General features: G+C 46.1%; 1 pseudogene; it reads right to left on the bottom strand.

The window, feature by feature from the left end:
• Positions 1-6,529: 6,529 nt before the first annotated feature.
• LOC116535842 lies at positions 6,530-11,448 on the bottom strand (annotated as a pseudogene).
• Between the last annotated feature and the right edge of the window lie 755 nt (positions 11,449-12,203).

Raw genomic sequence — 12,203 nt, 5'->3', positions numbered from 1 at the left:
GGTATAATGGACTCACCATTCCACATGGCTGGGGAGGCCTCACAATTATTGCTGGGAAGGCAAAAGGCACCTCTTACATGGCAGCAGGGAAGAGAGAGCTTGTACATGAGAACTCTTCTTTATAAAAGCATCAGATTTTGTTAGACTTATTTACTATCACAAGAACAGCACGGGAAAGAACTACTCCCATGATTCAGTTGCCTCCTCCTGGGTCCCTCCCACAACACATGAGAATTGTGGGAGCTACAATTCAAGATGAGATTTGGGTGGGGACACAGCCAAACCATATCTGTTCTATTCTTCCTGTCTTCAAGGCTGCACACCGCCCCTGAGCCATGGTGTTTGCTGCCAGCTCTGTGCTGCTGCCTGTCACTTCTACTCCCTACCAAATTCTCCAGCCATGAAAACCTCACTGCTTCCTCCTGGACAGTTGACATTCTCCAACTTGACATGTCAATAACCATGGAATCATTCCCCTTTCTGATCTCCCACACTGACTGTCATTCCCATCTCAGTGACTAGTAGGCAAATCCACATTTTTCCTTCTCCCTCACCACCCCCATTTCCCAAGAGCCACACATTCCAGATGATTCTCTGCTCTCAGTATCTCCTGATGCATCCCTCCCCAGGGAGGGGCCTCCATGACACCATGATCACTTGATGCCTGGACTGGAGCAAAAGCCTCCTACATGGTCCCTCTGGGCTCATCCTTGTTCTCTTCTTTATTCTCCACCTAGAAACTAGAGTGAGCTTTCTAAAATGTACCAATGCTAATGATTTATTATTGTTATTACAGCTATGGCTTGTGGAGTATTTACTATGTGTTAGTCACTATGCTGAGTTCCTTACATGTATATAAAATCCTTTAAAAGCTCCCTAAGCACCCTATAAAAAGATATTCTCACTATTCCCATTTCACAGATATGGAAACTGAGGCCCAGAGTGGCTAAATATCGTGATATTTAATAGCCATTAAAAGGGAATATCTAGTCAAATGTTACTCTTCAATGACCCCAAATCTTGACTTTTGGGGAAAAATGCACACCTTTAGTTTGGTCACAGGGTCCTTTGTGACCCAAGCTCTGCCTCTTTGTCCACCCTGAACCCTAGTCTTGAGCCTCAGGGTTCCCATGTCATGCTGCTATCTTTGTTCAAGTTGTTTCTTTCCCTAAGATGCCTTCCCATGCAATCTGTCTGGCCGACTATCTCCCAAGGTTCAGCTGAAAAGGCGCTTCTTCCATGAAGCCTTTTCTGATTGCCTCCCACCTTCACCCCTTGGAGTACTGACCTCTTCCTTCCTTGGGCTTTTCTGTGGCCAGGACCGCACGTTATGACCTAGTTTGTCACCATGGGTGAGGGTGGGGACCAGATCTGATTCTTCTTGGTGTGCTAGTGCTCTGTGGGTATTTGTAGCCTGATTTCTTCATGCCACCTGGAGAGGGTGATAATAATTGGGTGTGATGTTAATGTCCCTTATTGTACAAAAGAGTGTCTTGGTGGCTGACTGATGCCATTGGATTGTAGCATGGCTTGGTGAACAGAGACTCTCAGAACCTGGGGAGCAGCTTCTCTGGGACAACAGAGAGCACAGGAAAGGTGGGAAAAGCCATCTGCTGTCCTTTGGGTTCTCGATTCCTCAGATTCCCAAAGGGGTCTGGTGAGACTAGGGCTGGTCCACCGTGCAGTGGAAAGTATCAGATTCCAGTGGCTCTTCATGAATGCCTTGCAGCGTTGCAGAGCAGGAGTGCAGCCCTCATGCCCCTTCTCAGGCCGCTCTGCCGGGGCTCAGCTTCCAGGCCGTCTCCAGAGGCCCTTCCCCACCCGTCCTTGGTGGTCCGCTCCCTGCCTGCCTCCTTAATTCACTGTGCAGGCAAGTTGGCCCTGTCCTCCTGGCTTCCTCCTCCTTCCTTTGGAAACGAAGCACGACTTCCTTCTCCACTCGGCTTATTTGGCGATGGGTACCAGGGGAGGATGCCTAGGAAGTGCTTTCATTTCCTTAGGGATACAGATGCAGAAGAAGCCACAAAAAGGAGCACTAATATTAAATCATAATTGAAGGCCCAACCATCTCAGGCTGAGGTTCTGGATGCTTCCTGTCTGCTCCCCGTCTCTCCCTCTTTTCTCTCCCACATCTTTCCAGCCCATGGACTCAGAAAAGCCTCATTCCTGACACCACTGAAGGGCGACAGCAGGCTGGAGGGGCGTTCGGACCACCCTGAAGCAGCTCTTGCCACACCCCCACTCCCACTCCCAGCCAGCTCATCTCCACCTGGGCTAACAGGTTCACAGGGAAGGACCCGCCCGCCTCACAGTAGGTCATAGGGCATGCAGGAAGGGAATTGTGCAATGAGTTGTATCTTTATTGACAACAGATCAAGTTGGTCTCTTCGATTTTCTTAGGCCCAGATGTATAGCTGGTTTTTCCTCCAAATGGTTGCAACAGTGCCCTCCTTTAGCACTCTGGGTCCTGGCTATGTGCCTTTCTCCAGGTACTTACATTTTGACTCTGATTTGTATCGTCATAATTTGTGCGTAGCCCTTTCCTTTCCCCCTCATATCCTTTGCTGCTTAGGAGCAAAGGCTCTGTATGTTATTGATCTTTTCATCCCAAGCACTTACTAAGAGCCTGGCCCTGGCAGGTGCTCTATGCTTGTTGAACCAAAACAATTGTGAGAAAATAAACTCAAGAGTACATCATCTCAGCATTGGCTTTCAATTCTTGTTTCATCATTTTATTATGATTGCCACAGTAAAGGCACTCATGGAAGTCTGCTGTATATAAAAGAGAAACGAAACCGGCCTCAGATGCTGCCTGTCGCCCTCTCCTTATATTCTCAAGCTCATGCTTCCCTCTCTTTCTTTGAACATTTGCATGTGCTGTTCCCTCTCTTTCAGAACCCCCTTCCTGTCATTCCTCACCTGATTCACTTAACTCACCCTTCAAAACTCAACCCACATGTCACCCTCTGCAGGAACTCTTCCCTGATCTGGATTTTTAGGCCATCTTCTGCTGCAGGACACAGAATGATAAATGCCTCTTTGCGTCTTTGTCTCTTCCACTTGAATGCTGGCTCCTTGGAGGCAGACCCGAGTCCCTCACTATGCATAGCCCAGTCCCATGCACTTGCATTCATGCATTCAACAAACACTTTTTGAATGCCAGCCTCATGCCAGACACTGTCATTGTGTTACACTGGTAAGCTGTCTTTGGGTGGCCCAACCTCCAAATGGCTCTCAGCAATCTTTGCCTCCTGGTATTCATGCCCTTATATGGTTTTCTCCCGTCTGAATCGGAGTCAGCCTAAGTAACCAATCAAGTGTGGAGGAAGTGATGATATATGACTATGGCCATGTGGCATAAGACTAGATCATCAAAGCATTTTCAGCTTTCTTTGTGATGTTTTAGATTGCATGCTCTAAGGAAAGCCAGCTGCCATATCAGGAAAGCAGGCCATATAGCCCCGTCAAAGGGGCAGCAGAAAGGCCCCCTTGGGCAGCACCTGTCAGCCATGTGAGTGAGCCACCTTGAAACTGGATCCTGCAGGATCTGCTAAGCCTTGAGGGGACTGTGTTCCAAGCAAGAATTTAAGGTGCAACCTCAGAGAGACCCTGAGACAGAACTGCCCAACTGAGCCTCTCCTAAACTCCTGATCTACAGATGCCTTGACTACTGTTTTGAACCACTAAGTTTTGGGGTGATTTGTAATGCAGCAAGAGATAAATGATGCAATTCTACTGTCATGGAGTTTACATTCTAGTGAAAGAGATGAAATAAGTAGAATTGATTTTCTTTGTTTATTCAACACCACCAGGTACTGCTGCTGAGAATTCAGTGGCAAACAAGAAACTAGACAGAGTCCCTGCACTCACGATGTTTAAGTTTTAGTGAGGCAAATAGGAGATAAAGCAAATAAGTAAATTAGATAAAATGCTAGGTTAGAAATGCTAAGCATAAAGGAAAACTGAGCAAGTTGGATAAAAGGGCCCTCACTGCAAGTCAGATTGCTGATTTTGTACTAAGCGATTTTCACCTTTATCTCAATTAGTACTCTAACATTTTTTTGAGGTTGGTGGTTTATTCCCATTTTACAGATGAGAAAATTGAAGATCAGAAAAGTGAAATGAAACAGCCCGTGCCACACAGATGGTATTTAGCTCCGCCAGAGTGTAGCTCAGGCCGCTAGGACCCTGAAGTTAGTGCTCTTTGCTGAACACCAACCGGATTATCATTTGGGATTTCATTTGCAGCCCTCACCCTGGGGCTCACCCTTTGGCACAGCCCATACTTGGCGTTGACTAGGTGCTTGTCACACTTTGGTAGAATGAAGGCACCAAAACGGCCTTCAGCTAGAATGCCAGGGGCTGGCAGGGACGCCTAGGCCTCTACTTTCTTTAACTCCGGAAAATGCCAGGTTACATACAGACCCTCTCGCAGCCTGGGAATATCCACCCAGATGGATATTCCCTAAATCCTCATGATCTTGACCTAAACCTTAACTTCCCCAGTTGTCTGTAAAGGGCAATGCCCACTCCCCACAAGCTCTCTGTCTATATCCACTTTATTTGCCCTACGTTGAAGGAGCTACAGCTCTTTCAGCCAAGCTCAGCTCACCACCCCTCCCCGTCCATCCTTGATTCTGGGGTGCCTCTTGACTCCTGTTATTTATTCTTTTCTTCATTTGCCTTCCTTTCTTGTGCCAAGACCACTAGATGGAGATATACAAATACTTACTGAGCACTTACTATCAATGCCACGCACCATTCCGAGTGCCTTTCCTGCATGATTTTATTGAATCCTCATGACAAGCTTTTGTGGAGGTTCATTCTTTTCCTGACAGAGCTTAAGGCTCAAGGTCATTCAGCTACAAGGTGGCAGAGCTGGGATTCAAACCTTCATTTCTTTGAGTTCAGACTTCATTTGTTAGCTAAGATCACATACTAAGCTGGAAGAACTTTGAAGCTGGGTGATTTCCAAGATCATCTTGTCCATTTTTTTTTTTTTTTTGCCCCTGGGCAGGACTGAAGCCAGATTATCAGCAGAGGAATATAACTAGACATCTTCATTCAGTGCTAGAGAAAAGAAGAAAAAACCCCTTCCCTTCACAACTCATTGCAGCATGTACAAGGATTTCTAGGTTTAACACTCTTACTAATGCCTGGCCCAAATTATTGATTTGCTGACTGTTTAAGTGCCTACTATGTGCTGAGCTCTATTGTGTGCTGTGATAGACTTGGACCTGAGTTATCATGGAAGTACAGAGAGAAGCACCACACAGATTGGCAAGTTAGGGATGCCCACCAGGTTATGCTAAGCTGGACTCTGGAAGTCTTAGAGATGCCAGGCAGTGAGGAGGGGCATCCAGACAGATGGAACAACATGTACAAAGTCAGGGGGTGTGGCTGAGGACGGCTGGCTCCAGCATATGGCTTGCTCATCTAATGAGAAGTATTAGGGAGGGGCGAATAAAGGGATTAAGAGATGGGTAGGAGCCAGATCAGTGCCAAGGGAAGGAATTTGCTTTATATCTGGAAACCAATGGAGAACGATTTAAGGGTTTTAGGCAAGGCCCTAACATAATCAGATTTGCATAATAGATTATTCCATCAGCGGTATGGATGATGAATGGGAAAGACCAATTAGGGAGGATTGCAATGGTTAGGCAAGAGATGATGAGCAGCGAAGACAGAGAGAGGTGGAAGAGATACATGGGAGAGATTTAAGAGTAGACTAGTCAAGACTTGGCAATTGCTTGGGCGTGGGGTGGGTGAAGAAGGAAAGCACTGAGGCTGATTCATTCAGGTTCTTGGCTTGGCTGTGTGGGTGGCTGGAGGCACCATGAGTTGAAATGGGAATAACCAAGAAGAGGAGCAGGTCTAGGGGAGAGATATTGATACCTTAATATCCCCAGACTCTTTAGGGGGACCCACATTTCAGATGAGAAAACAGAGCTCAAAAAGTTTCTGTGATTTGCTCAAACGGTCAATGGGCAGAAGAGTGTTAAGAGTGGGACTCAGACCTAGATCTTTCTATTTCTGAAACTATTTCCCCATGCCTAAGCAGATCTGTTTTGTAAGGAGCATAAAGAGGGCTCAGCACGGAGGAATGTGGCAAAGCAAACACTGACCCAAGTCAACCTGCCATTTTAACATTCATTCATTCATTCATTCAACACGATTTATTGAGCACTTACCACGTGTCACACATGATGAATGCAATGGTGAACCATGTAGGCAAAGACCCCACCCACATTGAGTGAGTCTACAGTCCACTTAGGGAGGCAGGCAATATACAGATATACAAAGACCAGAGTGATGAAAACCATGCAAAGACCTGGGAAAAGAGGGTTCCCAGTAGAAGAACTTAAAATTCAAAAGGCCTGATCAGGTAGGAATAAGCTTGGATATTCAAGAAATCACAAGAAATGACAAAACGTCATATCCATGGAGTTCTTTCTATTGGTTTGTGAAGATGCGTCCGCCTGATCCAAGTCCATCCAGTCTGAGGCTGCTTTTCAATTCCACGCTTCTATCTGCCAGAAGAGTCTTTTACAGCAAAGAAACTTTGGTGGGAGGCAATGGAGCTTCTAGCTGTTGTCCAAGGAATGAAAGCAGGTGCCTCCAGATAAGGCCACTTCCGATAAACATAATTCATATAATCAGACAAAACAGCCTATGGTCCTCTTCAAGGAATATTCCAAATTCATTCCAAAAGTGAGTCCTATTAGTCCAAAGAGGTGAAGAGAGGAGGTTCCTATGGTCAGCTGTAGATTCAACCTCATGATCACATTACCATGGCTGTCCAGATTGATGAAAATAATACTTTGTAAATCATCAATTAGTACCCTAAGCTCCAAAACTGCATTGGAGAGATCATCAGTGAATAAGCAGTAGTTTTCCAACAGCAAGTCCATTTCTTCTGCTTGATCAATCCCAGAACTGCTCTTTTCAGACTTGTGGGTCGCTCCATTTTGATAGACAGAGCTCTTTAGTAACTCTTCCTCATCCAAGATCTCCAAAATGGACTTTTTGAACATTTTAATATCTGTTTCTGATAGATTTTTGTCATTCTGAGGCAAAATACACAGTTTGCTTCTGTTTAGAGAAGAATGTTTAGGGTCCACCAAAGCTTCCAAGGTCTCAAGGGTCAGTGGCTGCAAAATGCTACATTTCTGCTAAAGGTTGTTGATCCAGTATTGCAGGGGTGTTTCCATAGCTCTAAGCTCAAAAGATAAAGGGTATGTAACTAGTTGACCCTCTCTGACAACTGTGAAGGGAGTTCCCGGAACAGCCATTGCTCTAAGTTGAAATGACAATAATCTAATATCAAGAGACACTCTGAAGTTATCACAGCTTTCAAATACTCCAGTCTCATGATAAACCTCTTGTTTCTGGTTGTGATACTCATTATGTGCTGAAATCTCAAATCTCTGGCCTGAAGACCTAACTCTTGGTATAAGTCACTTTTCTTCCTCTCAAAAAGAGTAACATTTCCCTGTTTGTCATAGTTTGTTACAGTAAATACTGGGGCTACACTGGCTAAAGCGGCTTGAGAGATGAGAAATTCTAAACTGGTGCATTTCACCTGCCACGAGGAGCCCACACAGGTCAGATCTGATGACAAGGCAGGGCAAGCTCTGCAGGCATTCATGGGGCTGCAGCTAGGAGCAGGCAGCAGCCAGACCCCAGGCCTTCATGCTGGACTGTGGCAGCTCGGTCCGCAGCACTCGCCTGGCACTCTTTTGCTCATTTTCTATGTTTTACTTTCTAACAGTTTTTTCACTGTTCTCTTTGAGAATTTTTTTTAATATATTCTAGACACAAGTCGTTAAATCAGATGTGTGACTTGCAAATATTTTATCCCAGTCTGTGACTCACTTGCCTTTTCATCTTAATAGGGCATCTTGCTGAGCAAAAGCTTTTAATTTTGATGAGGTCCAGTTGATCAATTTCACCTTTTATGGACTGTGCTTTCGATGTCAAGTGTAGGAACCCTTTGCCTAGCCCTGGAGCTAGATTTTCTCCTGTGTTTGTCTTGGAAAGGGAAACAGTAAATTTACTGTTTGAAATGGGTTTATGGCATGGGGAAGAATCCACACCAAGACAATGTATCACTCAGCAAGGCTAGTTTACTTCCTGCAGGAAGGGTGCAACTCACCGGCAGTCTTGCCACGAGAGCACACCTGAACAAAGGAGACAGGGACATTTATAACTTCCATAACCTGATGCAATCGCCTTACTGCTGTGTCCAGTTTCCATTGGCTGGAACAGGACCTCACATTCTATGCTTGATCTGATTGGCTAAAAACTTGGAAATTTCCTGAATAGATAAGGGGAAATAAGAGGAGAAAGAAGACAAGGAATGAGAGAAAGCTAGTCAGGAGAAGATCAGCAGGGTTTCTAAATAAGGAATGGCATGCACCAGGGTTTGGAGCTTGCCCAGTCCTGTTCAGACATGCCAGAGCAAGTCAAGGTAGCTGATTCATGGCATAGCTGATTTAGAGAATATATATACGTGGGTACATGTTTATGCTAATAGCAGATAGTGGCCATAGAGCAAGAGATATAACTCCTTATAATGCAGTCGAAGATAAAAACTTTGAAGAAGAACTTTCCTACCTCCCACATTGACTAAAGCATGTAGTCATTGTTTCAGTCAATGTGAGAGGGCAGACCTGAGGGGTCACTAAGGGCAAAGGAATGGAAGAGGGAAGAGGCTTCAAGGTTATTTCTTGTCACTGGAGGGGGTGCTATGGGTAGCTCCTTCCCCTTCTAGCTTGAGTTATGTGGGCAGAGCAGATGGTCATCTTGGTAATATGACTGGAGGCTTAGGGTTCTTCCTCCCCCACGATACTCACAGAGCCTGAACGAATTGTCTAGTTCTTTGATTCACCCAGTGCTGTATCCACAATCACATGTTTTCACTGCATTGTCATGGCTGACTTCTCATAACAACTCTGTAGGGAAGACATATGATTATGCCTTTTTACAGAAGATACAACTGAGGCCAGAGAAGGCATGGAACTGAACACAAATCTCCTGATACGGAATGATTGTTCTTCTCTACCAGCTGAATCTTGAATTCCACCACCAGCTATTTCTTAAGGCCAGTGTTTCTCAAAGGATGATCCATGGGCCCCTAGGGATCCCTAAGACCTTTTCAGAGGGTCCCCAAGGTCAAAGCTATTTCCCCAAAAATGCAAAACATTATTTGCCTTTTCTTCATGTTGACATTTTCACTTGTGCCAAAGCAAAGACAGGTAAAACTGCCTTAGCATGAATCAAGGCGGTGGCTCTGTTTTCTTCATTCCCTCAATCACTCACACTAGAAATAATAGCCAGCTTCACACTGATTTCTCAATAAATGGGAAGTACACAAAAAGCATTTCTGCTGCATACCAAAATAAAATGGTTGTCTTGAGGAAAAGAGCTTCCGCAATTATTTAAGTTGCAAGCTGAACTATTCCTTTTTTTTTTTTTCTTTTTTGCATGCAATACAAGTTTTACTTGAGAGAATGGCTGACAAACTATAGTTATTTAGACTTGGGTATTTGGCAGGCATTTTCTTAACAAATGACCAAAGTGAGCCTGTCACATCAAGTAATGCCACTGACTGCCGCTGTAATGTTTATTGCTGAGTTAAATGAGGAAACTGAGGCTGGAGTAAGAAAAGCAAAAGCCAATTTATTCAGCTCCTGGGCGAGGTTCTATGGTCCAGGAAGGGGCCAGAGAAGTCGCGCTCAACTGCCCAGGGCATGGGGTTTTATAGGGAGTGGAGGCGATTGATTGGTTATTGGGGAAACAAAGTGAAGGCAATTTCATTTGTTATAGGGAAACAGGGCGGGCTGTCATTGGTAGGTGGATGGGACTTTGGGTGAGTGGGCTGGCCAGGGGTGTACGGGGAAGACTGCTATTGGGCAGGGTTTGGCAGGGCTTCTTTAAATTTTTGGTGGGGTCTTCCAATGGGCTGGGGGCTGAGTGCATAGTTTGGTGCTGAGTGTATACTTGGGTGTGGTATGCAGAGGTGGGTGCGGGGAAGCCACGTGGCGAGGCCAGATGCTGAGTAATGAGCTTGGAATGATGATGTAGTTATTAGGCGCTGAGAGAGATGGGTGTGTCCATTTAGCTCCCAGCCTTACATCCCGATATTTTTGATGATATAGGATGCAGCTTCTTTTTGACTACTTCCTGCTGAACAGGGGCGAAGTGGGGAGGTCAGTTGGCCGGAGCCTCGGTTGGAAGTTGAACATAGGGGTGAAGTAGCATGTGGTTTATGGCCACTCTGGAAATTTCCCTTATGCAAGCTTGTAGAAACCTGAGAAAGAAAGGGGCTAGCATTAGCAAGAGGCAAACAATAATAGGAATGATAATGGGAGCCAGCCAGGTAAGCCTGGGGGATTGCCACCAGTTAAGAGAAGAAGCTGGTGCACTTTGTTTTCTTCAGAGGTCTTCTTGGAGGTGATAGAGTGTTGAGATTTTCCTCCGCTAGACCTGTCTCATTGATGTAATAGCAACACCGTTCCTGAAGAAACAAGCAGGTACCTCCTTTTTCCGCCGTTAACAGGTCTAGGGCCCGCCGGTTTTGGAGAGTTACCTGCACTAGCGATGTGATTTGTCACTGGAGGGAGGCCAGTGAGGCGGCAGATGCCTCAATGGCTACTCGGAGCTTACCTTCTAACTGAGCAGGTGAAGTGACACTGTAACCCATTGCTCCGCTTCCTATTCCAGCCCCTGCCAAAGAGGATGCTAAGGAGAGACCAACTACTATTGGGAAGAAGACAGCTCATTTGTTTCTGTGAGGAAGTGAAGGTGTGATGAGGGACAGGAGTTCTGCTTGTCTGTATAATTTTAACTGTGGGACTAGAGTAACGGGGTCGCAGGGGAAGGGGAGCAAGGCATTTATGGCTTTGGTTAGGGTTCCATTACACCAAAAGTACCCTCCTGGAAGCACGTAATGGGTGGAATTTACTCTTACTGTAATGTTGCAGCTGGAGCTGTTGGCCGTTCCATAGCAGAGAAAGAGATTTTGAGAGTGCACCTTGAACAGTGGAATACCTGTTAAGGTTGTGTCAGGCCCCGTAGGTGATTGGGACAGATTAAACCCTGTTCAGAGGGGGACTGCGGCCAAAGGGGGATTATTAAGGCAGGCACATAAAAAGCAATTAGTGAAGTTTATGGTTTCAGTTAATTTTAACATGTTAACACCTTGTTGTACTAGTGTTAACCAAGAGAAAGGTTGAGGAGCATTGCCGGTAGGCCTGAGTTGGTTAGTTAAGGTAGCCTCATTTTGCAGGACAGTGTTACCTAACGAGTTGAGTTGGTCCATTTCCACTGGCACTATGCGGGTATAGGACTGGAATATTAGCCACGTGCCACTGGGGTGGCTGTCTGCCCACATGGTGTACACCTTACCTGCAGTTCCCTTTTCCCAGCAGCCGTTCCAGGGGTCATGGATAATAAAGGACATTTTTCCTCAGTTGTCGGTGAAGAACATTCTCTTTTTTGGATTGGTTTTTGATTTAGAGGGTTTGTGTATGACACAAGGATTATATGGGCATCCACCATAGGTAGTGTTCCACCAAAGACAGTAGTCTTCAGTTTGGTCATATAGAAAGCAGAGGCCAAAGTTATCCCAGGAGTTTTTAATAGTATTGGCCTTTGATTTTGGGAATTAAAATTTCATGGCTGATTGGCAGCCTGCGGGCTGGCAATCTGCTTAGGCAACGTATTGGGTTTTAGTGGTGGGGCCTTCAGTCCAGGATTCCTGAAGGTAGAGCCTCCAGACATAGTAGGGGTTGGCTTTAAGAGGGGAAACTAGAAGGATTGTTAGAAGAAGGGTTTGGAGGGTTAGAGGGTGGCGGGTGGGGACCACGCGTGAGGCGGAGGCGAGTGGGGCCCAAGGGTTCAGATCTCCACTGGTCATTGTTGGGGGCGAGTTTGAGGTGGGGCACATGGTACCACGAGGCGTGACCCAGGAGTTTGGCGGCAGTGGGGGTGGTTAGGATAACGATGTGGGGTCCTGACCACCTGGGCTGCAGAGATCCTGGCTTGAGCTCCTGGAGGAGAACACTATGGCCTGGCTGGAGAGGTGCTGCCAGGTGGGAATCCTCTGGTCCTGGAACCACAGGGAGAGCACGGTCCGCGTGTTCCCTGAGTCAGAGGCGGAGGAGAGAGAGGTAGGGGAGGTAGGAAGCCAGAGGAGGTGG

This window comes from Sapajus apella, unplaced genomic scaffold (genome assembly GCF_009761245.1).
Source record: "Sapajus apella isolate SASKATOON/1434 unplaced genomic scaffold, GSC_monkey_1.0 scaffold3, whole genome shotgun sequence".
Lineage (NCBI taxonomy): Eukaryota > Metazoa > Chordata > Mammalia > Primates > Cebidae > Sapajus > Sapajus apella.
Note: the sequence above shows the minus strand (reverse complement) of the source record. Positions and strands in the feature narration are given on the sequence as shown.